Source organism: Mustela erminea, chromosome 7 (assembly GCF_009829155.1).
Source record: "Mustela erminea isolate mMusErm1 chromosome 7, mMusErm1.Pri, whole genome shotgun sequence".
NCBI classification, from domain to species: Eukaryota; Metazoa; Chordata; class Mammalia; order Carnivora; family Mustelidae; genus Mustela; species Mustela erminea.
This window is the reverse complement of record NC_045620.1, coordinates 83,959,416-83,985,276: the sequence shown is the minus strand read 5'-3', so window position 1 is coordinate 83,985,276 and position 25,861 is coordinate 83,959,416. Positions and strand designations below refer to the sequence as shown.

The 25,861-nt window shown below is 44.9% G+C and overlaps 1 long non-coding RNA gene across 1 annotated transcript; it reads right to left on the bottom strand.

Annotated features, from left to right (window-relative positions):
- Window positions 1-836: 836 nt before the first annotated feature.
- Window positions 837-25,062, bottom strand: LOC116595660. The gene is made up of 5 exons (XR_004287804.1): window positions 24,931-25,062; window positions 18,538-18,655; window positions 9,029-9,324; window positions 3,801-3,911; window positions 837-969 (listed from the first exon to the last, which is right to left on the bottom strand). It is a non-coding gene; the product is annotated as an uncharacterized LOC116595660 (long non-coding RNA).
- Between the last annotated feature and the right edge of the window lie 799 nt (window positions 25,063-25,861).

Genomic DNA, 25,861 nt, shown 5'->3' with positions numbered 1-25,861 from the left:
TTGCATGTCTTTTATTTTTTTTAAGATTTTATTTATTTATTTGACAGAGATGACAAGTAGACAGAGAGGCAGGCAAAGAGAGAGGAGGAAGCAAGCTCTCTGCTGAGCAGAGAGCCTGATGCGGGGCTCAATCCCAGGACCCTGGAATCATGACCTGAGTTGAAGGCAGAGGCTTAACCCACTGAACCACCCAGGCACCCCTATTGTATGTCTTTTAAAAATCACCTGTCTTTCTATTGGGAACAGCCTTGGTGTGGCTGAGAAGTCTATCTGGTGCGCCTCTGGCCTCTGGTTTCAGGCCAGGGTGCTGTGAAAAGTCCCACCTTGGCCAGATACACTGGCACAAAGGCAGAAAGGATGTCAGCTATATGCTGTGTGATATTTGTGTCCTCTTAAACTACGCTACTCCAGATCGTGTTCCTTGTTTCAGCTCGGGCAACACACACTCAGATTTTTTTTTTTTTCCTCTTAGGAAGTTGAAGCTCAGTTTGTTTCTCTTCACTTTAAAGTATTTTAAATTTGTGTCATTTCAGATGCCATTTAGAACCCCAAGGCCCTTCTTTGTATTTAAAGCCTTCTTATTTTGACCATAGTTTAATGTTAAACATGTTAATACCATATAATTGTTTGCTATTGAATAAGCAGTACTTAATAACATGAATATATGCTGAAATCATGTGGCCAGGGTGTGACATTTATGGTAATCGATCAAGAAATGATGTACATCTGCATACAATAGGGTTGGGTTTGCCTGCACTTAACAAGAATCTGACAGTGGTTTAACTAAAATCATTTTTCCCCCATAAGAAGAAATTTGGACATGAACATACCAGAACTGGTACAGTGACTGTATGATGTCCTAAAGGACCCCAACTCTGTCTTGTTCCTTGGTTCACCATCCTTAGCATGTGACTTTTGTTTCTCAGGGTCACAAGTTGGCTGCTGCAACTCCAGATGTGAAGTCTGTATCTCAAACACGAGAAAGGGCAAGGACAAAAGGTCAAAGTTGCCAAGCAGGTGAGTCTTTCCCTTTCATCAGGAAAACATCTTTCCAGAAACCCATTTAGTAGACATACTCTTACATTTCACTGCACCTGCCAAAGTCTGTTACAGGGCTGCTACTCACTGTGAAAGAGCTCAGAAAAATCAAGTCTTATACCCTGGGGTGTCCTGAACAACACAAGGGTTCCACTGGTAAGGTGTGTGTTGTGGAGGCAATTTCTGGGAATGCAAGCATGAGCTTACACGTGAGTTGGTAAATGCTACTCCTCCCTCACAGCCCAGAGGATGTGTCCTCCAGGGATGGCTTCAGAGGGGTGTGCTAAAGGCAGACCATTAAATAATGATATTTGTTTAGTTGATTTTTTACATATCTGTTTTTCTAGAATAAATTTGGGTAGAAAAACAGCATCAATATCAATTATTTTTAGGGAACATCATTCAATTTCTTCAGAGCACAGTTCAGGAAAATTCTGGCCTAAGTCATAGAAGTAACTTACTCCATATGACAGAGTTTACATTAAGAAAACTGAAAACCAGGGCAAGTGGGTGGCTTAGTGGGTTAAAGCCTCTGCCTTTGGCTCGGGTCATGATCCCAGGGTCCTGGGATCGAGCCCCATATCGGGCTCTCTGCTCGGCAGGGAGCCTGCTTCCTCCTCTCTCTCTTTCTCTCTCTCTGCCTGCCTCTCTGCCTACTTGTGATCTCTATCTGTCAAATGAATAAATAAAATCTTTAAAAAAAAAAAAGAAAACTGAAAACCTGTCTCAAGATTTCTTTAAAGTATATCCTCCCTTAGATTAAAATTTCAACTTAATTTACAATTTAACAATGGATTTCTGTATCTCAGCACCAAACCTGTTGTATCCTCCTTAGGACTACAAGTTTTCATTTCCAAATTCCAAATGGATAAGTAGTAATACATGGTTCACATCCTGGGTAACTCTTTTAAAAACAGTAATGTGTGCTTGTTAATCTGAATCATTTTTAGTCTCTGCTTCATGGTTTTGACATTCTTCTGGCTACAGCTACAAGTCTTCTTTTATTCTTTTTACTGACATAGTCTCTGTCCTGAGTGAAATTGATCCTCCTTTCTCACACTCAATTCTCAATGACTTTATTTTTAAGTATAAAAATAATGGTGTTATGAAAATAATGCATGCTCATTGTAAAAAAAAACAACAAAACACATTTATGTCTTCACGAGCCCTATCCCTTTCATAGATAACTGTTAACTCTCTTCCCACCCCAATCCCTTAATCTTCATCTCAGAAGTTGTATCTGGTAGGTGGCTCTAAGAGAAAGATCTGGGTATGCTGGCTCCAGCCCCTTCCTTTTTTGGGACAGACCTATGTTCTAACATCTCTTCTGTGCAGTATAAAGCATTCACCCAGCTGGGCCCCAGACTGGGGAGTGTGTCTAATTCAGAGGTTAAGCCTTCCTAAACCCACTGGCCACAGACTTTAGACATGTTATCTTAATAGCTCTACAGACAATAAGAGGGATATTTTCATTTCCACCAGCCAGACTCCTGTGTCTGCATCTCAAATAGTTCAAAACTCAGGAGGGAAGAGGGTGGGATATTATTTCTTGGACTTCCTAAAACCCTAATAATCTTTATCTATGTATCAGAATGTTCCCCATCTTTCATGGCCCAGGCCAAATGCCATCCTTACTACCCCTCCTCCTGAAAGTGGACACAACCTGCCCTTGCTCCAGTCTCTTCAATGTCCTTCCTTTCCTCACTTTTGGTCACTTGCCAAATTTGGCGAGAGAGTGAGCTGTGTACTTACACACCTCAGTGCTACACAGCATAGGTTGTTCTCAACTTTAATGGCTGGGCTTTAAGATTACCTAAACTTCCTTTTTACGTTCTGACACTCCTAAATGGAGGGTTATATGCCAGATTCAGACTCTCAAGATTCGGCTGAGAAAAACGAACATTTCCAGCTATCACGCAGGAAGTTGCTTGCTAGCCAACTGCTCTGCTGCTTTATCATTTTTGTCACTGTGACAGTTTGGGGATAATTACTTAAATATTTTATTATATTTGCAGTGGTTCTTTTATAAAACAAATTTAAAGTGGAAAACGAGAGATCTCATCCTGGTGATCAATTCAGTTAAGGCAAAGATGGAAATCGTTAAGCATGTTGAATGCCAGGAACAATTGACCTCGATTTGGATATTTGTTTTGTATATGGTGCCTGACTTTTGTAAGGATCAAAATGAGAAAAAAAAAGTATAACATGGTGTATTATTCTGGGTTCTCCAGAGAAATTGGCCATGATTGTATCACCCTGTAACTAGGATTGAGTGGACCAAGGAGGTCACCTGACTCAGGATGGGCCAATCAGCTTCCCTTTTTTCTGAATATGGAGCTGGGAGTCAGAGACTGCGAGAGTCTCTCAACTTGGGAGTACTGCATGCTAAGTGAACTTGGGAGCCACTGGAGAGAGGAAGGCGGTGAGCATATTCCATTTTGTGGGCCTAAGAAACAGAGACACCAAGCTGTAGAGAGAATGAGGATAAAACAGAATCACAGAGAAAGGTAGAAACAAAGAAGGGTCCCAATGGCTCTCCTGTTCCATATTCTACTCCTCCCTGAGATCTCTTAGCATTCTTGCCCTGGGGTTCTGGGATATCCCCTTGCATACTTATAATTTTCCCTTTTTTGCGATCACAACGTCTCACTACCAAAGAGTCTTATCTAAACACCTGTGATAATACATACAAAACCAAGAAAGTCAGTGACTCACCATATTCTTTTTTCATTATGGTAAAATGTACATAACATAAAAGTTACCATTTTGGCCTGTTTTTAAGTGTCCAGTTCCATGGCATTAAGTACATTCACCTTGTTCTACAACTATCATCCATCTCCAGTTCTTCTTGACATTTTCTTAATCTGGATCCTCTGTGATGTAAGACACTTGATTGTGGTTTCTGAGCATGAACTAAGGTGATGCTGCATTCCAGCACCTTGAGATGGTTTTGGGGCTCATTCATTTTAGTTATATTCCTAATTTGAATTTATTGTCAGGGGACTTGTTTCTTCTTCATAATTTTAGAGTTTAAAAAAAAATACCATTACTGAAGGGTTCTAGTTCTAGTGCTCATTATAAAAACTCTGGCTGTTCAATAAAATCCACTGACCGTTGCTTCGATTTCATATCCTTTGGCTAAACATCACAAATAGCTTTACATCTAGACCCACGTTCATATGATCCCCATTTTACATCACACCTTCACTCAAGAAGTTTATAGACAGTCCCTTAAAATACTATAAATAAATAATGAAATTACTTGTTTTTTTTTTTTAAGATTTTATTTATTTATTTGACAGACAGAGATCACAAGTAGGCAGAGAGGCAGGCAGAGAGAGAGGGGGAAGCAGGATCCCTGCCGAGCAGAGAGCCCGATGCGGGGCTCAATCACAGGACCCTGGGATCATGACCTCAGCCGAAGGCAGAGGCTTAACCCACTGAGCCACCCAGGCGCCCCTGAAATTACTTGTTAAAGATCCAAAATTAATGCATAGAAGGCACAGAAATACATGACACACGTTAGATGGGATGTGTGCTTGGCCACATTTGTGCCTCTCATGTTTTCCCCTCTTGCAATATATTTTATCATTTCCCAACTTTTCTTCCTCTAAGTTACGGGATTTTTAGGCCTCTTAGGTTATCTACTTAACTCACAGGCTTCTCAACTTTTTTACAAGATAGGTTCACAGTAAGTATGAACAAGAGAGGCGTGAGAGGTCCTTCTGCTGCTAGGAGAAGAGAAGGGACATGTCTATGGCACAGCCTCTGCGGGGAATTCCCGAAACCTCCACATTGTTAATGAAGCAACAACAGTTCTCTAATGGAATGATTTTTTATTCACATAGTGAATTTTAAGTAGAAATGTTGCTAAGTTTTTATAGCAAACATTGGGAGAGAGCGCGTTCAGTTGGCGCTGGGGATCTAATGATGAAGACAAATGATGGTCTCCCTCTTTGAGAAAACCCCCTCCGCTGGGTGGGGAGCCGCTGGCCTCAGTTCTGGAGCTGCCATGTACAGTGGGCTCTTTTCAGGAGCTAACTCTTACTCCCCGGAAGGATTATGGACACTCCCAACCCCTTTGTTCACAGCATTCTGCCAGTTAGGCCACACTGGTCTCGTTTCAGATGCAAACATCACAAGGGCTTCCTCCCACAGGCACACAGGGAAATGTCCGTAAGGGCTTTATCTTTTATCTTCTCTTGGGTGCTTCCATGAAGAACCGGGAACAGAAAGGAGTTAATTCACTAAATCATTAAAGAGGCCAGTAGTGTCTTGAGTGTGGGAGGCCGGAGATAATTAAGACTTGGAACACCAACCTCTGAGGCTTGCAGTTTAGAGGAGTCTTAAGAGAAATTCTGAAAACTCAAGGCTTTTGTCTCCTGGAAAGGCTATGCTCACCACATAATACCACTCATTCATTATGTGTTAAATAATAACTATGATTTAATGCATAATCGCTATAAATAATCATTATAAAGAATGCATTGCCTTCTTTGTAAAAACAAAACAGAAATTCTTGGGCTCACTGCTTCCCATAAGAAGTTGCACAGCAAGGGATTCCTTACCTTAACGCTGCAGCTTCGGTCCCTGGGGGTAAGGGACTCTGTGTGTATGTGCTTGGGGAAGTTGCGGGGATGGTCCCATTCCAAGTCTATAGTCTGTGATCTGGGTGAATGCCTTCCTCTCCTTTCTGGGATGGGAAAACTCTGAGATGCTGAGCAAATGGATGGCTTTGGCAGCTTCTCCTGATGAAGAAATCAATGGTGTCTATTTTTCAAGGATCATTGAGGGGTGCTTGGGTGGCTCAGTGGATTAAAGCTTCTGCCTTTGGCTCAGGTCACAATCCCAGTCCTGGGATCCATCCCCACGTCGGGCTCTCTGCCCCGTGGAGAGCCTGCTTCCTCCTCTCTCTCTGCCTGCCTCTGTGCCTACTTGTGATCTCTGTCAAATAAATAAATAAAATCTTAAAAAAAAAAAATAAAGGATCACTGAGGGATAAATGGTATCCATGTTTCTACCTGCCTCCCCACCTCCATGGCTGTGTCCTGGAACTAGCAACTTCTCTTGCCTCATGGGGCAATTAATAGGCCTTTGTTTTCTAAAGCTCAGGCATGTAAAACTGCTAGAATAGAACATATGCAATAAACTTCTAGACATTGATCTTGGCGATGATTTTCTGAATCTGACTCCAAAAGCAAGGAAAACAAAAGCAAAAATAAACAAGTGGGACTACATCAATCTAAAAAGCTTCTGCACAATGAAGGTAACAGTCAACAAAACAAAAAGGCAACCTACTGAATGAAGATTTGCAAATGATATATCTGATAAGAGGTTAATATCCAAAATATATAAAGAACTCATACAATTCAATAACAAAAAACAATCTGATTTAAAAATGGGCAGAAGATTTGAATACATATGCCAACAGGCACATGAAAAGATGCTCAACATCCGTAATCATCAGGGAAATGCAAGTAAAAATCACAATGAGATATCCCCTTATACCTGTCAGAATGGCTAGCATCAGTAAGACAAGAAACAGGGGCATCTGGGTGGCTCGGACGTTGGGCATCTGCCTTCGGCCCAGGTCATGATCCCAGGTTCCTGAGATAGAGCCCTGTGTCGGGCTCCCCGCTTGGTGGGGAGCCTGCTTCTCCCATTCCCCCTACTTGTGTTCCCTTTCTCACTATCTCTCTCCCACTGTCAAATAAATAAATAAAAGCTTTAAAAAAATAAGACAAGAAATAACAAATATTGGTGAGAATGTGGAAAAAAGGGAACCCTCATGTCCTATTGATGGGAATGTAAATTGGCGCAGCCATTATGGAAAACAGTAAAGAGTTTCCTTAAAAAATTAAAAATAGGGAGTGCCTGGGTGGCTCAGTGGGTTAAAGCCTCTGCCTTCGGCTCAGGTCATGATTCCAGGGTCCTGGGATCGAGCCTCGCATTGGGCTCTCTGCTCAGCAGGGAGCCTGCTTCCTCCTCTCTCTCTGACTGCTTCTCTGCCTACTTGTGATCTGTCTGTCAAATAAATAAATAAAATCTTTAAAAAAAATTAAAAATAGAAGTACCTTGGGAGGGAGACAAACCATAAGTGACTCCTAATCTCACAAAACAGAGGGTTGCTGGGGGAAGGGGGGTTGGAAGAAGGGGGGTGGGGTTATGGACATTGGGGAGGGTATGTGCTATGGTGAGTGCTGTGAAGTGTGTAAACCTGGCAATTCACAGACCTGTACCCCTGGGGATAAAAATATATATTATATGTTTATAAAAAATAAAAAATTAAAAAAAATAGAAATACCATATGATCCAATAGGTTCACTACTGGATATCTATCCAAAGAAAATGAAAATACTAATCCAAGAAGATACATACACACCTTTGTTCACTGTGGCATTATTTACAATAGCCAAGATATGGAAGCAACATAAACAACCCAAGTGCCCTTTGATGGAAGCATGAGTAAAGATGTGGTACACACACACACACACACATATGGGGGTGGAATACTACTCAGCCATAAAAAAGAATGAAATTTTGCCTCTCATGACAATATGGATAAGTCTTGAGAGTATTAGGATAACTGAAATAAGCCCAACAAAGAAAGACAGTGTCACATGATTTCACTTAAGTATGAAATCTCAAAAAACAAAACAAATAAAACAAAACCCAGATACATATATACAGAGATTAGTGATTATCAGAGGGGAGGGGCATTGGGGGCAAAGTGGGTGAAGGGGATCAAGAATGCAAAGTTGCAGTCATGAAATAAGTAAGTCCTGGTGATGTAATCTATAGAATAGGGAATATAGTCAGTAACATTGTGTCAGCTTTGTAAGGTGCCGATGGTAACTAAACTTATTACCCTGATTGTTTTGCAATGGTTATAAATGTTGAATCACAATATTGTACACTTGAATATAATTTACACCTCAATAAAAAAGTAAAAATAAAATAAATAAAATAATAAAATTTTAAAAACAAAAACACCCCTAATGTACCCACTAAGGAGTTCTTTAAGTGTTAACTAACTAGGTAATTGTTAAATGCTTTCTATGAGTGGTTCCAGACCTTAGCATCCATCTAACTCTCCGGGGGTCTTGCTAAAACTCAAAATTGCTGGACCCTACTCAAGAGTTTCTGACTTCGTAGGTTTAGTTTCGGGTCTGAATTTGCATTTTTAAGTTCCCATGTGATGCTGATGCTTGCTGGTCTACAACCACACTTCCAGGAACCACTGATTCATTTTATTTAGAGCTCCCTGATGGGTTGTTTTTAAGTGTTGGAGTGTTTTTAGTGATTAAGAGGATGTTGGTTGTGGTTTTTTGTTTGGTTGGGAATGCATTATTTTTCCCCCCTGCATTATAACTAATGCAGTATAGACATTGGATATCCTAAAATCACCAGCAAATTTTTAGGAACAGATTAGATTCACATAATTTGTTATGCCTGTGCTGCCAACTTGAGACCACCTGGGGAGTTTGTTGGAAGCCACCTTCTGGCCCAGCAGGCCCACATTCAGGACTGGACGCCTTCTGATGGGTGGGCCGTGCTGGGAGAGAAGAGCAGCCTGAAAGAGATTTCATAGCCCTGTGAAGAAAAGAGACAAAAGCTGCCCCCCCCCACCAAAATTCTGCTGCAAGGCTAAAAAGCCCTTTCATTGCTAATGAACACAATTTGGAGAACTTGGCTGGGAGCCTGGAGCTGAGGGAACCAAAGCCACGGACAAGTTACTAAGTGTCCTGTAAAAGCCCCACAGAGCAAGTTAGGGAGCCCAGGCTTGGCTACTGAATGGTGTCAATGGAAGGAACCGGATGGCCACCAGGCTCTCAGTGGGACCTGAGGAGGTGTCATTATCCCAGCCTGGAGGGAGCCTCAGGACAGTGTAGTTTGGGATGCCAGCTGGGGATTTCAACATTTTGGAGAAATGGATCAGGCTAGGGAGTGTTTATTTGCCCAAGGAGTCAGGAAGGCTTAGCTGTTTTACCCCAGTATCATTTCTCCAAACTTGCCACGTGCTTCTTCAGTCAGGTCTGAAAACTCAACTTTCTTCTTGGTATTAAATCAGGAGATCTGTACATTCAAGTTTCTTCCAGCCCATGAGAGGAGCTTGTTAGAGAAGTGAGATCTGGGTCTTTCCACTTCTGTGTGTGTTTCCTTCAAAGTTGCAATGTCCATGCTGATCTCTCTCATATTTATTAGTTCTCTGTCTGACCAATGGTGAAATGGGGCCAGGAATACCTGTATCCAATTGGCATGAGGGTACTGTGGAAATCATTTCATCTGAAAGATGTATGAATGAATGATTGGAATATTGATAGAAAGTGGAAGTCTTTGTGTTTTAAGATTATTTGTAAGAAGTTCTGAATTCCATAAGGGTGAGGGTTTGTCTGATTTTTCACTTATATCCCCAGTTCTTAGTACAATGACTGACACATCAAAAAAAAAAAAAAAATCATTGGGCGCCTGGTTAAGCTGCTGCCTTCGGCTCCGGTCATGATCTCAGGGTCCTGGGATTGAGTCCCGCATGGGGCTCTCTGCTCAGCAGGGAGCCTGCTTCCTCCTCTCTCTCTCTCTGCCTGCCTCTCCGACTACTTGTGATTTCTCTCTGTCAAATAAATAAATAAAATCTTTAAAAAAAAATCGTTGAATGAATGAATGGGAAAAAAGGAAAACATAGAACTATGGAACTTAACAACAAGAGAGGTCCCAGGGTCAAGGTCAGAGCCTGATTTGTAAGCCCTGGCAAGGTTTATATTTTTCCTCACACTAGATGGGCTCAGGAGTCCAACACCAGGCAGGCATCCTCCATGGAGCAACTCAGTTATCCCGTTCACGTTCTCTCACTGCTTTGCATTTTGAAGACAAATAACTTAAGCTCTAATTATTGGCTCTTTTTTTTGTCAAGGAAGAAAAAACGTTCCAGTCCAGCTCTAAGCATAATGTGTCTGGTGCTATTCACTTGTAAAAAGTGAAACAAAACAAAACAAAAACCCAAAACCTGGGAACTTTCTTGGCATTCTGTGTTCTCATTCCAGGTTCCTGAAGGAGTCAAAACACACGTTATCTGTGAACCCTTTCTCAGTCACAGCTGAAGTCAGCTTGGCCTCCCAGAGCTTCTCCAACATCTCTGACCCACTGGCAGGTGAGCTTCCAGCCAGGACGCTCTGGCGGACAGTCATCAGTGGGAAAGGACTGGAGAAGTCTTGTGGTCTCTTCACTGTAGAGGTTACATGGCTTGCTACGGTCATCCAGCTGTCCAGAGACAGACCCTGTTCACGTCCCAGCCCAATGGCACTTTATAGAAAGGACACTGCTCATCAGCTGACCTGGACAGCCTTCAGACAGCAGGGCCCGTGGGGAGAGGGTACGGGTGGTGAAACCTGCAGGCTGTGGCTTAACGGCCAGCAGGGAAGTTGCACACTTCCCCCCACCCCCCCAGCCTGACTGCCCTTCCTCTCTTGGCTGCAGCACCAGAGAGGCAACATCTGTGTGTGTGGCCACCCCTGCCTGCTCCAGCCTGTCCTGAACCTTCCCCAGCTCTTCCTCTCGGCATCGGAGCCCCTCTGTGTGTTAGTGCAGGGCAGAGAAAAGGCACAGAAAGGCTTGTGTCACCTGTAAACAGTGGTTCCCTTGAGTGGTGGGATGGAAGGGTGCAGATGGAGACAATTAACTTCTCCTGTACTCACCTTTGTGTTGCCCAACATGTTACAACCACCATCTACAACACATGCCATTTTAAAAAAATGCAATAAAACTAAAAAAGTTAGTTGTAAAAGGATGCATACCGTATGATATCATTTATATAAAATCCCAAACTACAAAAACAATACTGTGCATTGTGTACGGGGCTAAACCTACATAGTAAAAGCAACAAACCTGCCCAGACACTACATACTAGCTGCAGAGAGCTGTTATGGAAGGGAGGTGCAGTGGGGGTGAGGGAGGCCACTTTGAGCCATGACATTTTGTTTCCTTAAAAAAAAAAAACCAACAACCCAAAACCTCAAAGCAAATATAGCAGAAGGTTAATGTTCATTAGAGTGGGTGATGGGTAGCTGGGTGATTGTTAACATTATTCTCTACAATTTTCCAAACATTTGAAATACTTCATAAGCTCAAAGATTAGCTGCAATAAAGGGAGAAAAGGACGGAGTTTACCTTATTTGTAACTTATCATCTTAGCAACTCCCTGTCCATTGCCAGGATAGGAGAAATTGGGGAAGGAAAGAAGGAGAGAGGAAGGATTGCAATGAGTTTGGGTGAGCTAGTCTGCTTTTCTGATTTTCCTTAATCTTTGTCTCAGTCACTTGGAGCTACTATAATTAAATACCATAGGCTGGGTGGCTTAAACAACAAACATTTCTTCCTCCGAGTTCTAGAGGCCAGTGAGCTCAAAATCAAGGTGCTAGAAGAATCCATATGTGGTGAGGGTCCTCCTCCTGATTTACAGACAGCCACTATCCTTTGCATCCTCTTCTCTTTTTTTGTAAGATTTTATTTTTATTTATTTTAGAGAGAGCAAGCGAGAGTGGGAGCGAGAGGGGGGGAAAGCAGAGGGAAAGGGAGAGAGAATCTGAAGCAGACTCTTCACTCAGCACAGAGCCCGGCAGGTGGCTTGATCCCACAACCCTGAGATCATGACCTGAGCCCAAATCAAAAGCTGCATGCTCAACTGACTGAGGCACAAAGGTGCCCTGCACCCTCTTCTTATAAGGGCACTAATCCCACCATCAGGGTCCTACCCTCATGACACCATTTAAGTGTAATCACCTCCCAAAAGCCTCAACTCTAGACACCACCACATTGGGGGTTGGGACTTCAACATATGACTTTTGAGGAACACAAACATGCAAACTATAGTATTCTTCCACAACGTCTATTTGGCAATAAACAAGAAAGAGGCAAAATTAATGTACTCTGGATAAATGGATGGATGCAAGGATGGATGGATGGATGGGTGAGTAGACATCCTAATGAACAGATGGCTTCCGGGTTCTTGGTGCAGCTTAGAATCTGCCTGCATCAGGACGCCTGGATGGCTCAGTGGGTTGGGCATCTGCCTTCCGCTCAGGTCACAATTTCATGGTCCTGGGATCAAGTCCCGCATCGGGGTCCTTGCCTCTCCCTCATCTGTGCTCTCTCTGACAAATACATAAAATCTTAAGAAAAAATCTTAAGAAAAAAAAAGTATCTGCATCCATCATGAAGGCTCACAGAGGCCATCCCCTGCAGCTATGGGATTGCTCTCTGCTCACTTCCGAATGTGATACACAGCATTCATGAAACAAGGCCCTTGTGCTTTTGCCTGTCAAACCACAAGTACCTGCACGTTATACTAAGCAGTTAGAACATAGAGTACCTACTGCCGATTATCCCCCTTGTGCCAGGGGTGAAATATCCCTGGCATCCTTCCCCAGTCCCAAGTTGAGACCTGCAGGAGCAGGCATGGGAGTTCAAGGGGACAGTGGCTCGCCTGCTTTCCAGGCGGTGGGAATAACATGTGTGCCCATTCCAGAAGCACTACCTCAATCTTTTTCTTCTTTTTTAAAGGATTTTATTTATGCATTTGACAGAGAGAAAGAGAGTGTATAAGAACACAAGCAAGGGGAGCTGCAGAGGGAGAGAGAGGAGCAGGCTCCTTGCTGGGAGGAGGGAGACAACATTAGGCTCAATCCCAGGACTCTGGGATCATGACCTGAGCCGAAGGCAGATGCTTAATGGACTAAGCCACCCAGGTACACCTCGGTGTTTTCTTTAAAAATAAATAAATAAAATCCTTGAGGGCTGCCTGGGTGCCTCATTTGGTCGAGCCTCTGACTCCTGATTTCCCCTTGGTCATGATCTCAGGGTCATGGGATGGAGCCCAGTGAAGAGTCTGCCTGCCCCTCTCCCTTTCCCTCTCCCCCTTGGTGTGTGTGCATTCTCTCCCTCCCAAATAAGTAAATAAATAAAATCTTCAAAAAAAAAAATCCCCAAGAAATAGTGGGCAAGGCAGGTGTTCTTCATTTTACCCTTTTTCTTGGAGTGTGTAACCTGGATTTGGGGAGTAGAGGGCCTGGCTGGGGTCCCAGCTAAGGGCATGTCTCCTGCCTTGGAGAGCAGAGCCAAGCTCATCCATCAGCTGGCACAGGTGGATGTTAGAAGGCAGCCTGGTGGGGAAGTGCCCAGGCCCCCAGGGAAGCTAATATTTGCTGAGCTCTTACTATGCTCTAGGTGCTGTGCACAGTCCAATAGTGTTTAACTCCTGCAGCAGCTTTGAGTTAGGTGAGCTGTGTGGCTGGGATGTCAGCTGTGCCTACGGGATGGGATGCGCTGGGAATGAACCTGCTGAGAGGGGCGTGGGACCCGGCTGGGGAGGACCAGATGCTGCACCAAGGATCCATCCACGGTGATGGGAGAGATCAGGGGCTTTTCACAGGACTGCAGCATGACCTGACTTGGCTTCTGGAGCGGTAAATTTGGCCGCAGGTGAGAATGGAGTGGAGGGGGCAGGAATGCATGCTGGGAGGCATTGGGCAGGTCCTGGCTGCAGTCGGGCCTGACAGTACCAGTGGGTGGGACTCGTGCTGGGCCCGGATCAAAAACAGGGAGGCTGACTCTCAGGTCTGGAGAGCATCACTGGGGAAGAGATCCAGAGAGGAGGCAGCAGTCAGGCAGGAAGAAGAAACTATAGATGGTGGATGGCGTCGTGCTCAGGCTCTGCCCCCAACCAGCCCTGGGATCTTGGGTAAGCCACATCATCTCTCTGGGACTCGGTTTCTGCTTCTGTGAGACCGTGGCACTGGGCACAGTCTCTCCCATTGGGATGACTCCCGAGGCCTTCTGTACCTTGGCGTAGAGCTGACACCACCAGGAGTGCCAGAGAAGCAGCCAAAGTGGCTGGAGGGGTGGACACCCGGGGCCACTGGGCCTCACAGCAAGCAAAAGGACGAAGCTAAGGCCAGGAGTGAGCAAGCACGGCCAAGGCTCTCGGGTGTGGCCGGGACACCCATGTCTCTAATGCAGAGCTCCGGTGGGGGCCGCCAGTGCTGGCATGAACCGCGTCCTCTCTTCATAGCAACATGTTTTCCCGGGCAGGCACTGTCTGGCCTCTGATCAAATGGATTTTGCAATTCTCACCGTCAGGTTTAAGCTTGGACTAGGGAGCAGGAAAGGGTGAACACTAAGTTGGCTTCGAAATCACTCTGGTCTTCTAGTTCAGTCTCCTTGGAGGCAAGGGCTGGCGTGGACCTCCTAAAGATCCCCTTGACCTTGTCTTACTGGCAGCCTCTGGCTAGAACCCTGCCTTGGAAACCCCACACTGACCTGGGGGGCTTCCTGCCTTGGAGCTGAACACCTGCTAAGTTTTTTAGGCCCTGCCTTGTGTTAGAATTAGGACAGGTTCTTGAGCACTTTGGCTAAGTCCTCAGCCTGGTGGGGTTCAAAGCCTGACCCCTTTCAATGCATTTCTATGCACTTTCAGTTATATTGCCATGGTAAGTGACTTGGACTCTCTGTGCCTCAGTTTCCTCGTGCCTGCAGAGGAAGCATGGTGGGCCCCACTGTGGCTCTGTTTAGTGGGGATGATAATGCTACCTACTTCGCTCTTAGGAATGTTAAGTGAGAAAGACCCATAAGACATTTAGCCAGGCACACTGTAGAGCCAGGCACACTGTAAGCTCTCAATTAACTGATGGCTGTCACCATAATTAAGCATTTGCTATCAGTACTGAGTACCCACCCTACTCCAGGCTTGGGGATACAGTGCTTACCTATGAGTCTGGCAAGCAGGGTCCCTGTCCTCAGACTTACTGTCTGGAGAGGAGGCAGACAAGTTAACCATAACACATTAACTAGTACACATGCACTCCACTAGGGACACAGGAGGTACGGTAGGAGCACATATTGAGGGCACTTTCCCCAGAGTTGGGGTTCCCAGCCTTAGCAGCCTCCCTCTTGTGGTCTGGAGTGTTCTCTCTTTGCCTGGAAATATCTTCCCCCAGAAATCTGCATGACTTCCATCATATCATTCAAGACTTTGATCAAATGTCACCTCCTGGGGCGCCTGGGTGGCTCAGTGGGTTAAGCCGCTGCCTTCGGCTCAGGTCATGATCTCAGGGTCCTGGGATCGCGTCCCGCATCGGGCTCTCCGCTCAGCGGGGAGCCTGCTTTCTCCTCTCTCTCTCTGCCTGCCTCTCTGCCTACTTGTGATCTCTCTCTGTCAAATAAATAAATAAAATCTTTAAAAAAAAAAAAAAAAAAAAATGTCACCTCCTTCCAAGGAGCCTTCCCTGATCTTTCTGCCTAAGGTAACTCCCACCCACCCCATCCCCTTCATTTATTTGTCAGAGAGAGAGAGGGAACACAAGCAGGGGGAGTGGGAGAGGGAGAAGCAGGCTGCCTACTAAGCAAGGAGCCCCGATGTGGGGCTCCATCCCAGAAGCCTGGGATCATGACCTGAGCCGAAGGCAGACGCTTAACCAACTGAGCCCCCCAGGGTCCTGATTTACCTTCTATAAAGTGAGCTTGATGAGAGCAGGGACTGCCTATTCTTTAGCCCTTACGTATCCCTGGTGCCAGGAAAATGCCTGGATCACAGGGAGCCATCAGTAAATGTCTCTGAATGAAGTGACCTCCACGCTGGATCCTGAAGGACGGACAAGGGTTGGTTAAGGAAAGGATCAGGGAGGGAAAAGATCTTCCAGATGGAGGGAGCAGCATGGCAAAGGCTGGTGGAAGGCGAGCAGAACATTGCGGCAAATAATTCAATATGGCAAGTGTGTGTTAGCCTGGGTGTGCTGAGAAGCAGAAGCCAAGAAGAGATGAGATGTGCAATGGGTCTGACCCAGAGGCCTGCTGTGCTTGGCCCCTGACTGGGAGTAGCTGAAGGGACGTGTGGCCTTGGTGTGAACACACTGAAGCTTCCAGAAGGATGGAAGTCCTTCAGTCCACTCTGTCCCCTGCAGCAGCAGATCTCAGCGGCACAGTTCCATGACCACTCAACCAACTGAGAGGGTGAGGGAGGAAGCGGGGACACATGAGTCTGGAGAGCCGAGCAGCTACTGCATCGTGAAGATCGACAGAGCTGGGCTTTACCTTAGAGGCCGCCAGTGCCGCAGTATGGTTTCATGCAGGGGGAGTCATTGTACTCACTTGGATGTCAAAAGGATTACTTTGGCCACAGTGTAGAAAAAGAAAAATCCAACCCTATTTGAAGTCTACAGCAGAATTCCAGGCTGCTGCGGTCCAGCCAGTCATGCAGCGTTTTCGGATTGGCTCCTTTCCCATAGTAATGCACATCTAAGTTTCCTCCATGGCTTTTCACGGCTTGATGTGAAACTTTTTTTTTTTTTTAAAGATTTTATTTATTTATTTGAGAGAGAGACAGTGAGAGAGAGCATGAGCGAGGAGAAGGTCAGAGGGAGAAGCAGACTCCCCACGGAGCTGGGAGCCCGATGCGGGACTCGATCCCGGGACTCCGGGATCATGACCTGAGCCGAAGGCAGTCGTCCAACCAACTGAGCCACCCAGGCGTCCCTTGATGTGAAACTTTTTACAGCTTTTTAGAACTGAGTAAAAGTCCACTGTCTGAATGTCCTATGGTTTATCCATTCATCTCCTGAAGGACATCTTGGTTGCTTCCAAGTTTGGGCAGTTATAAATAAAACTGCTATAAATATGCATGTGCCGTTTTTGTGTGGATGTATGTTTTCAACTCATTTGGGTAAATACTAAGGAGGTGATCTCTGGATCAGATGGTAAGCGTATTCTTAGCTTTGTAAGAAACCTCCAAACTGTCTTCCGAGGTAGCTGTATCATTTTGCATTCCCACCAGCAATGAATGAGAGCTTCTGTTGCTCCACATCCTTGCCAGCAATCGGTATTGTCAGTGTTTCAGATTTTAGCCATTCTAATAGGTATGTCGTGGTATCCTGCTGTTGTTTTAATTTGCAAGTCTTTAATGATCATGACCCCGTTATAAAATTAAATTTATAGTATAACTCTGAATTATTCCAGATGTTTGCTTTACTTTTTCTGAGATTCTTTTTGTTTTGTATAGAAAATCTTTTTCATATAGAATCTCTTTTCAAGAGTATATTTTGTTTACTATGACTCTATCTGCTTCCAAAATAGCTACTTAAATTATTTTTCAAATAATTCAAATAATACACTAAGTACACAAAGTACACAAATAAGTTTGAAGCAGGCCCCCCAGTGAGCAGACAGCCTGATGAGAGGCTCAATCCTAGGACCCTGGGATTGTAACCTGAGCTGAAGGCAGATGCCCAACTAACTGAGCCACCCAGGCACCCCTTGCAAATGAGGACCCATAAAATGCTAGGTTAAAAAAAGTAGTTACCACTTTGGGTTGGTGGCTATTGTCCTCATTCCTCCCTGCAAAAGTTTTAGTAAACTGGAAAAGTCACATTTGAAAATTTTCTGAGACTACTGCCTTGTTTCTATAAAAACTAGAAAAAGGACAAGAGGAAACCAGCTTGGAGAGGGATGTGACTTCAAGGCCACACACCTGGTTAGCACTGGGGGGAGGGTGTAGCTGAGCTCTGAGACCTTGTGGTTTCAAGACGAACACAAGGCTAACCCTAGGTCTGAGTTTCTTTCCAGAATCTCCTGCCCTCCCAAGCCCTTACTTAGCTGGCAGGACTAGCAAACAGTGCAGCCACAAGAGTTAAATGGTGCGGTAGGCCGGAAGAATTGACCTGGTTTAAATATTGGCAGGAAATGGTGTGGGGGGCTCAGCGGAGGCTGTCTGCCCTTGGTTTCTCACTGACCTGGCCAATGAGCAAGCAGCACCGGACCATAAAAGGTCCTGAGAGCACTATATAGGGTAGGGTTTTGTTCCCCACTTGCACACAGCAGGGCAAGATCAATATTTGCTAACTGATGGAGAAAGGAAGGTAGAGATGAGGCACGAGTCCTTGACAACACCCCTTAGCCCTTATCTGTGTGGCTGTTCAATAACCTGGTAGAAGGTGCTGAGCTCTAGACCTTGTGGTTTGAGGACAAACACAAGGCTGACCCTAGGGGTCAGAAAGCCTAGGGGCCTTCTTTCCAGAAAGATACGAGTTTCTGGCAGCTGTGGAGGGAAGCCGCCACATTTTGTAACCAGGCCTGACAGGAAGATTAGAGGCAGCGGCCACTTGAAAGGCTTTGAGAACAAAATCAATACAGGGCCTGCAAGCCAAGAGTTCATAGCTTTCAGCTGTTTGTGGGTGCTGAACTGGAAAGTTGAGAGGGGCCCCAGCTGCCTTGCAAGGAGGGGCAGGCTACTGGCAAAACCCATTTAGTAGCCACTCACGGAAGTCCCCACAAGGCAGAAATCTAATCTTTCTTACATCTGAGGTTAATGGCCTCCACAGGAAGTAAGGGACAGGATTCAAACAGAACAGTAGTAAAATCACTGATCCTATGGAATGGCTACTGATTACCAGGCATTTGCCTATTTATCTTCTCAACAAGCTGGTGAATCCACCATAGGAAGGTCATATGACTTACCCAAGGTTACCCAGCTGGTATAGTTGAGAGCTAGGATTCCAGCCCATCTAGCCCAGAACAGCACCTGGTTCCTTCCACAGTGCCAACTCCCAAAGAGGACAACAACGTGGTTTAGGCGCTGAATAAGGAAAGGGAGCATATTCTTAAGTTCTCAAAGAACAGATTTAAAACATTCTGCTGTGTTAATAAGAATTTTCTTTCTTAGGGCACCTGTGTGGCTCAGCTGGTTGTGCATCTGAGTCTTGGTTTTGGCTCAGGTCATGATCTCAGGGGTCATGGCATTGAGCCCTGCCTCAGGCTCTTGCTCAGCAGGGAATAGGCTTGAGACTCTCTCCCTCCACCTTTCCCCCAGTGTGCATGCACCCGTGTGTGTGTGTTTGTGTGTGCGTGTGCGCACGTACACACACACTCTCTTTCTCTCTCTCTCCTAAATAAATTTAAAAAAAAAATTTTTTTTTTTTTTTTTAAGAATTTGCTTTCTCGGGGTGCCAGGGTGGCTCAGTGGGTTAAAGCCTCTGCCTTTGGCCTGGGTCATGATCCCAGGGTCCTGGGATCGAGCCCCGCATCGGGCTCTCTGCTCAGCAGGGAGCCTGCTTCCTCCTCTCTCTCTCTGCCTGCTTCTCTGCCTACTTGTGATCTATCTCTATCTATCAAATAAATAAATAAAAATCTTTTAAAAAATTGTTTTTTCATTCTCACTTTAGAAAATTGGCATTGGCTCTACCTACCCTAAACACGGTCGGCCCTGCCATGCTTGTCAGGCTTCTTTAAAGATACTCCCGTCCCATCCCCAAGTCTGGAGAGAAGTTTGTGCCTCCTTCCCTATGGCGGCACATCAACTATCATCCCTATGGAGAATCTAACAAAGCAGGGAGATGGGTATTTAATTCTAAATTTTCCTTAAGGATTTCCTGATTTGGCCTAATTTCTCCCCAGACTGGTGGAACAGGAATAGCAACATAACTTATGTAAACTAGAAAATGGTACAGTGGTTTTAAGTTACACCGAACTGTACATTGGATTTAAGACTCACTGCTCTAAGGGGCGCCTGGGTGGCTCAGTGGGTTGAAGCCTCTGCCTTCGGCTCAGGTCATGATCCCAGGGTCGTGGGATCGATCCCCGCATCAGGCTCTCTGCTCAGCGGGGAGCCTGCTTCCCCCCCCTTTCTCTCTGCCTACCTCTTTGCCTGCTTGTGATCTCTGTCAAATAAATAAATAAAGTCTTTTAAAAAAAGACTTACTGCTCGAAGACCCTCACAACTTTATACAAAAAAGCAGCTGCAGAACTGTACATACAGTATTATCTGTTTCTGTGAAACTGACTGCTTTATATAAATTCATTCGTGTTTGTAGGAAGTAATCTGAGAGGATGCTTGCTAAACAGCTAACAATGGTGAGGCTCAAGGCTCTGTGCCTTGTTTGTGTCAAGAGTCCTTAGAACACTTTTCCCTTCCCACACTGCTTAATTGTTTCAGACTTCTACGACACTATGAATTATTATTTAAAAATAATTTATTCTTAAATTTTCACATAGTAAAATTCACTTTTTGGTGTAGACTTCCGCAAGGTATGATAAGTGTATAGAATTGTGTAACTATCACCACAATCACTTAGTTCTTATTACCCAGAAAAAAAAAATAATCCCTCTATCTGAATCCTTGGAACTAGTGAGCTGTTCTCAGTCACTCTAGATTGCCTTTTCCAGAATGTCACAGAAATGGAATCTTATAGCATGTTGCCTTTTGAGTCTGGCTTCTTTCACTTGACATCATTAATCTGAGATTCATCTGTGTTGTTGCCTGCTTCAGGAGTTCATTCCTTTATTGCTGAGCAGTACTGCATTGCGTGATGTCTGCGTTTTGATGATGCACTCACCCCTTGGAAAACATTTGGGTTATTAGTGGTTTTGGGCAGTTATGAAGAAAGCTGCTATACACATTCATGTACAGGTTTCTAAATGAACACAGCTTATTTGGCGTAAATAGGAATAGGATTGCTGGGTCATATGCTCAGCGTATATTTTACTCTATAGGAGGAACGACAAGGAGTGCCTGGGTGGCTCAGTGGGTTAAAGCCTCTGCCTTTGGCCTGGGTCATGATCTCAGGGTCCCAGGACTGAGCCCCGCATTGGGTTCTATGCTCAGCGGGGAGCCTGCTTCCCCCTCTCCCTCTCTGCCTGCCTCTCTTTTTGTGATATCTCTCCCTGTCAGATAAATAAATAAAATCTCAAAAAAAAATTTATAGGAAATTGTCCACTGCTTTCCAAAACCAAATAATATACGAGAGTTCCAGCAGCTCTGCATCCTCTCTGGAACTTGAACTAGATACGATAAGTGTTTTTGACTGTAGCCATTCTCATTAAGTGTGTGGTAATACATCACTGTGGTTTTAATTTGCATTTCCCCATCGACTGATCCCGTTCAACACTGTTTTATATGCTTCATTCATTAGCCATCTTTTTGGGTATAGTGTCTATATAAATCTTTCACACATTGTTGTTCTATTGTTTTGTTATTGTTGAGTTATCTTAATCTTTTTAAGAACTTATTGTATTGAAATAATGTATAACTGACCTAAAAATAAACTGCATGTATTTAAAACGTACAGTTGTTAAATTTGACATAAACATATATCCGTGAAACCATTGCCACAATCAAGATGAGTTTATCCATTATCCACAGGAATTTCATACCCCTTTATAAATTACCCTTCCCGCCACCACTCCATCCCCAGTGACCTGTCATCAGAGATTAGTTTGCATTTCATAGAATTTTATAGAAATGGAATCAATGTATTGTGGACTCTTTTCGTTGGACTTCTTTTCCTCTGCCTAACTGTTCTGAGAGTCACCATGTTCTTGCGTGTATCAATACTTCATTCCTTTTTATTGCTGGGAATATTTCATGGAATCGATACACCTTAATTTTTTATTAATTAACCTGTAGGTGGACATTTGGGTTGTTTTCAGTTTTTAGCCATTACAAATAAAGCTGCTATGAATATTCATGCACAATTCTTGTCTGGGCATATTTTTTCATTTACCTGGGGTAAATACAGTAACTAACTAGGAGTAGGTATTTGGTTGCGATATACAGTAGGTGTATGTTTAACATTTTAAGAAACTGCTAAACTGTTTCCAGCTAGTTGTACCACTTCACGTTGTTATCTAAACTAAATGAAAGTAATCTTTAAAAAATGGTTTTAGGGGCACCTGGGTGGCTCAGTGGGTTAAGCCTCTGCCTTCGGCTCAAGTCATGATCCCAGGGTCCTGGGACTGAGCTCCGCACCAGGCTCTCTGCTCGGCAGGGAGCCTGCTTCCCTCTCTCTCTCTGCCTGCCTCCCTGCCTACTTGTGATCTCTGCCTGTCAAATAAACAAATAAAACCTTAAAAAAAAAAAAATGTTTTTACCCATATTTATTGATCCCTACACGTAAACTATACAAGCACTCCTGAGTCACAGATTTTGGGGTTAAGAGTGGGGAAGACAGCTAAGTTTTTCTTCATAATAAAGGAAAGAATGAAGGGTAGTATGGGGGAGAGCCCCTACATGGAGCCAGGAATCTCGTCTGTCACTCGTGGCAGAAAGAGAACATTAAAAGACCCGGTGACTGTATGCCTTTAATGGAGTTAGGAAGAACATAAATGTCTCCTTTGGGATTTTTTTTTTAAGATTTTTTTAACAGACAGAGATCACAAGTAGGCAGAGAGGCAGGCAGAGAAAGGATGGCAGGAGCAGGCTCCCCACTGAGCAGAGAACCAGATGCCGGGCTCCATCCCAGGACCCTGGGATCATGACCTGAGCCAAAGGCAGAGGTTTAACCCACTAAGCCACTCAGGCACCCCTCTCCTGCGGGATTTTATGGGCATGTGGGGCAAGGCTGTGCTATGTAAAGACCCCTCTTCAATCTTTTTTTTTTTTTTAAGATTTTATTTATTTATTTGACAGAGAGAGACACACACAGAGAGAGGGAACAGGGGGAGCAGGAGAGGGAGAAGCAGGCTTCCCGCCAAGCAGGGAGCCTGATGTGGGCCTCAATCTCAGTACCCTGGGATCATGACCCGAGCTGAAGGCAGCTGCCTAACGACTGAGCAACCCAGGTGCCCGCCCTCTTCGATCTTAAGAGCTATCTAAATGAAACACAGTAGCTGCCAAACCCTCACTCATCTCATGGGCCACAGTAGAACTCACCTTATACTTTGGGATTCTTTCTTAAAGTGTAGGAGAAGTGAAAAAACCCTTCCCTCTACCTCTTAGGTTTAATACCCAGGGCACACAAAGCACAACAATAAAAGGGAGATTAACAGGAGAGAGGATTATTCTGCATACACATGAGGAAGTCTTACAGAAAAAAAGTGAAAAACTCCAAAGAAGTGGTGAGACTGGGGGGATTTATATACCACTCCACTTTCTAATTTGTATCTTTTGAGAGATAGTGCATGCGCGAGCACTCACACGGGCGTGTGTGTGCGCGCGCGCGCGCGCGCGCACTCACAGGCATGAAGAAGGGAGGGGCAGAGGGAGAGACAATCTTAAGCAGGCTCCACGCTCTAGGCAGCGGAGGTATACCATTTTCACTAAGGGTGAAATACTGTAGAAAGTCACAAGACAAAGGTGGAGAAATTGGCTTCTAGGTATATACATTGTGAGAAGGTAAATATATATGGGAAATTAATGGAAGATAAGGGTTATCGTTGTAGAGACTGAAGCTGGGGCCTTCTCCATTCGTAAGTCTTCTCTCTGGTAATTACAAGTGGTCTTCCTCTTCCTGGTATGGAAGAGGAGACCCCTTTACCAATGGAAACTGGCACCTGAGGAACTCGGGTTCTTTTCCTATAACCCCCCTATAGTGACAAGCGCTCCAACTGTTTTTCTGTAACTCCTCCTCCAACCACTGGGGGCCCATCTGATTTGTCTGCACTCCCTGAGATTCCACTCCCATTAAAATCCAGGTTCTTGCCATTTCCACCTATTTCGGGGGGAAGTGACCCAGCCTTGGATATGGCACCAGGCACAGAGAGTGGTCTCTATAGGTTTTGTGTCCAAAGTGGGGCTCAGTGAGCTTTGAGAGTCTTAATCCCCTCCTTGGAACAGATCAAAGACTATGAGTGGGGAACCTTGCGGAGAAAGGATGGGCACTATTACTGGGACATGAACTCTCACTCATAGCTCCCCAGCCCTCAGACCGGTCCACACTAGCTTTCTTTTTTTTTTAAAGATTTTATTTATTTATTTGAGAGAGAGAGACAGTGAGAGAGAGCATGAGCGAGGAGAAGGTCAGAGGGAGAAGCAGACTCCCCATGGAGCTGGGAGCCCGATGTGGGACTCGATCCCGGGACTCCGGGATCATGACCCGAGCCGAAGGCAGTCGTCCAACCAACTGAGCCACCCAGGCATCCCCACACTAGCTTTCTGATTGTTCTTCTGAGAGAGCAGAGGACATCATGGAGTGCGGCAAGGAGGAAGGCAATGGGATGGGGGAGAATGGTTCTGAGTAATTCCTTTGGGGTCACATCCTTTTTATTTATTTATTTATTTATTTATTTTTGAGGGAGAGAGAGAGCGCCAGCACAAGCAGGGGTAATGGAAAAGGGAGAAGCAGACTCCCTGCTGAGCAGGGAGCTAGATGCAAGACTGGATCCCAGAACTCTGGGGTCAGGACCCCGGCCAAAGGCAGTTGTTTAACCAACTGAGCCACCCAGGCACCCCGTCACATCCTTCTTTTTTTTTTTTAAAGACTTTTTTTTTTTTTAAAGATTTTATTTATTTATTTGACAGACAGAGATCACAAGTAGGCAGAGAGGCAGGCAGAGAGAGAGAGAGGAGGAAGCAGGCTCTCCACGGAGCAGACAGCCCGATGCGGGGCTCGATCCCAGGACCCTGGGATCATGACCTGAGCCGAAGGCAGAGGCTTTAACCCACTGAGCCACCCAGGCGCCCCGACATCCTTCTTTTGAACCATGATTCTATAATTTATTCCACCTGAGCTTCTCAGAAGTTTAGAGTAGTGGTTCTCAAAAAGCACTGCCTGAAACAGCAGACCCAGCATCACCTGGGCACCTGGGAACTGGTTTGAAATGCAAATTATCTGGCCACCCTAGCCCTCCCACCAAATTGTAAACTTCAGATGAAGCCCAGCAGTTAAAAAAAAAAAAATCCCCCACCATTCCACCCCTGATCACCACCCAATCCCACCCTCCCCCCACACACACACACATACGCATGCCTGACTGGCAAAGAGCCATAGCTGGAGTCTGTGATGAGAAGCGCAGATCAGATCGTTGAGAAACTTAGAAAATCCTAAATCTTCCCTCCCCCTACCTTTCCAACGGAAGCCTCTTGCTTCCAGTAAGACTTTCACACAGTCCTTATTCAATTCTTCATGCAGATCTTACTTTTGCATTCCAGCTGGGCACAAAGCTGAGGCCTGTTTTCCCATTATCCGTCAGATGAATGGTTGGATTGGTGTCCCAGCTGCCCGGTCGTGCTTGGTAATTCGAAACAGAGACCTGGAAGTCCCAGGGCAGTTTCAGCTGGAAGCCTGTCAAAGAGGAAAAGACGTTGGTGACACAGCGCCACCCTGTGGCGGCTAGGAGAAGAGCCACTCTTGGCCTCACAGTCTACACTAACATTAAACCTCATCAAATCCAAATGTAACAGCCATTTAAAGAGCATTTCCTATGTTAATAGGCATCCTGATCATTGCTTTTTCTTGTAATAACCTCTGCTTTTCCTATGCAGTAGATAAGATCCACACAACTAATAAGAGCCTGGAGTCTGCAGAGGCTGCAGGAGCGCCTTGAGCCTGCTCTGTCCTTGTAACCTGCTACTTGGTGGGGAATGCTCCTTATATAAGGTCATGCTTTTGAAGCTCACACGTTCAGGCAGCACGTGGGATTCTTGTTAAAATTCACATTCTGATTCAGCAGATCTGGGTTGGAATCCAAGATCCTACATTTCTAAGGGCTCCCAGGTGACACCAATCCTGTCTCGTGGACCACACTGAAAGCTAAGACCTCGAGCAGTGAGTGCTGTCAGAGAGAACTTTCTGTGATGATGGAAGCATTCTAACTCCGTGTTGTGGCCACTAGCCACGTGTGGCTATTGATCACTTGAAATGTGGCTACTTGCAACCATGAAACTAGATTTCAATTTTAGTTAATTTCAATTAATTTTAATATATGAAGGCCCCTGTGGCTAACACCTATCATACTGGACAGAGAAGTGTCCCTCATTAGGGGGGGCTCAGGCTGACTTTGAGATGGCTTGTCATGGAAGAGCCAAATTCCATGGCAGGTTAAAGCAGGACCATCAATTACCAGATTT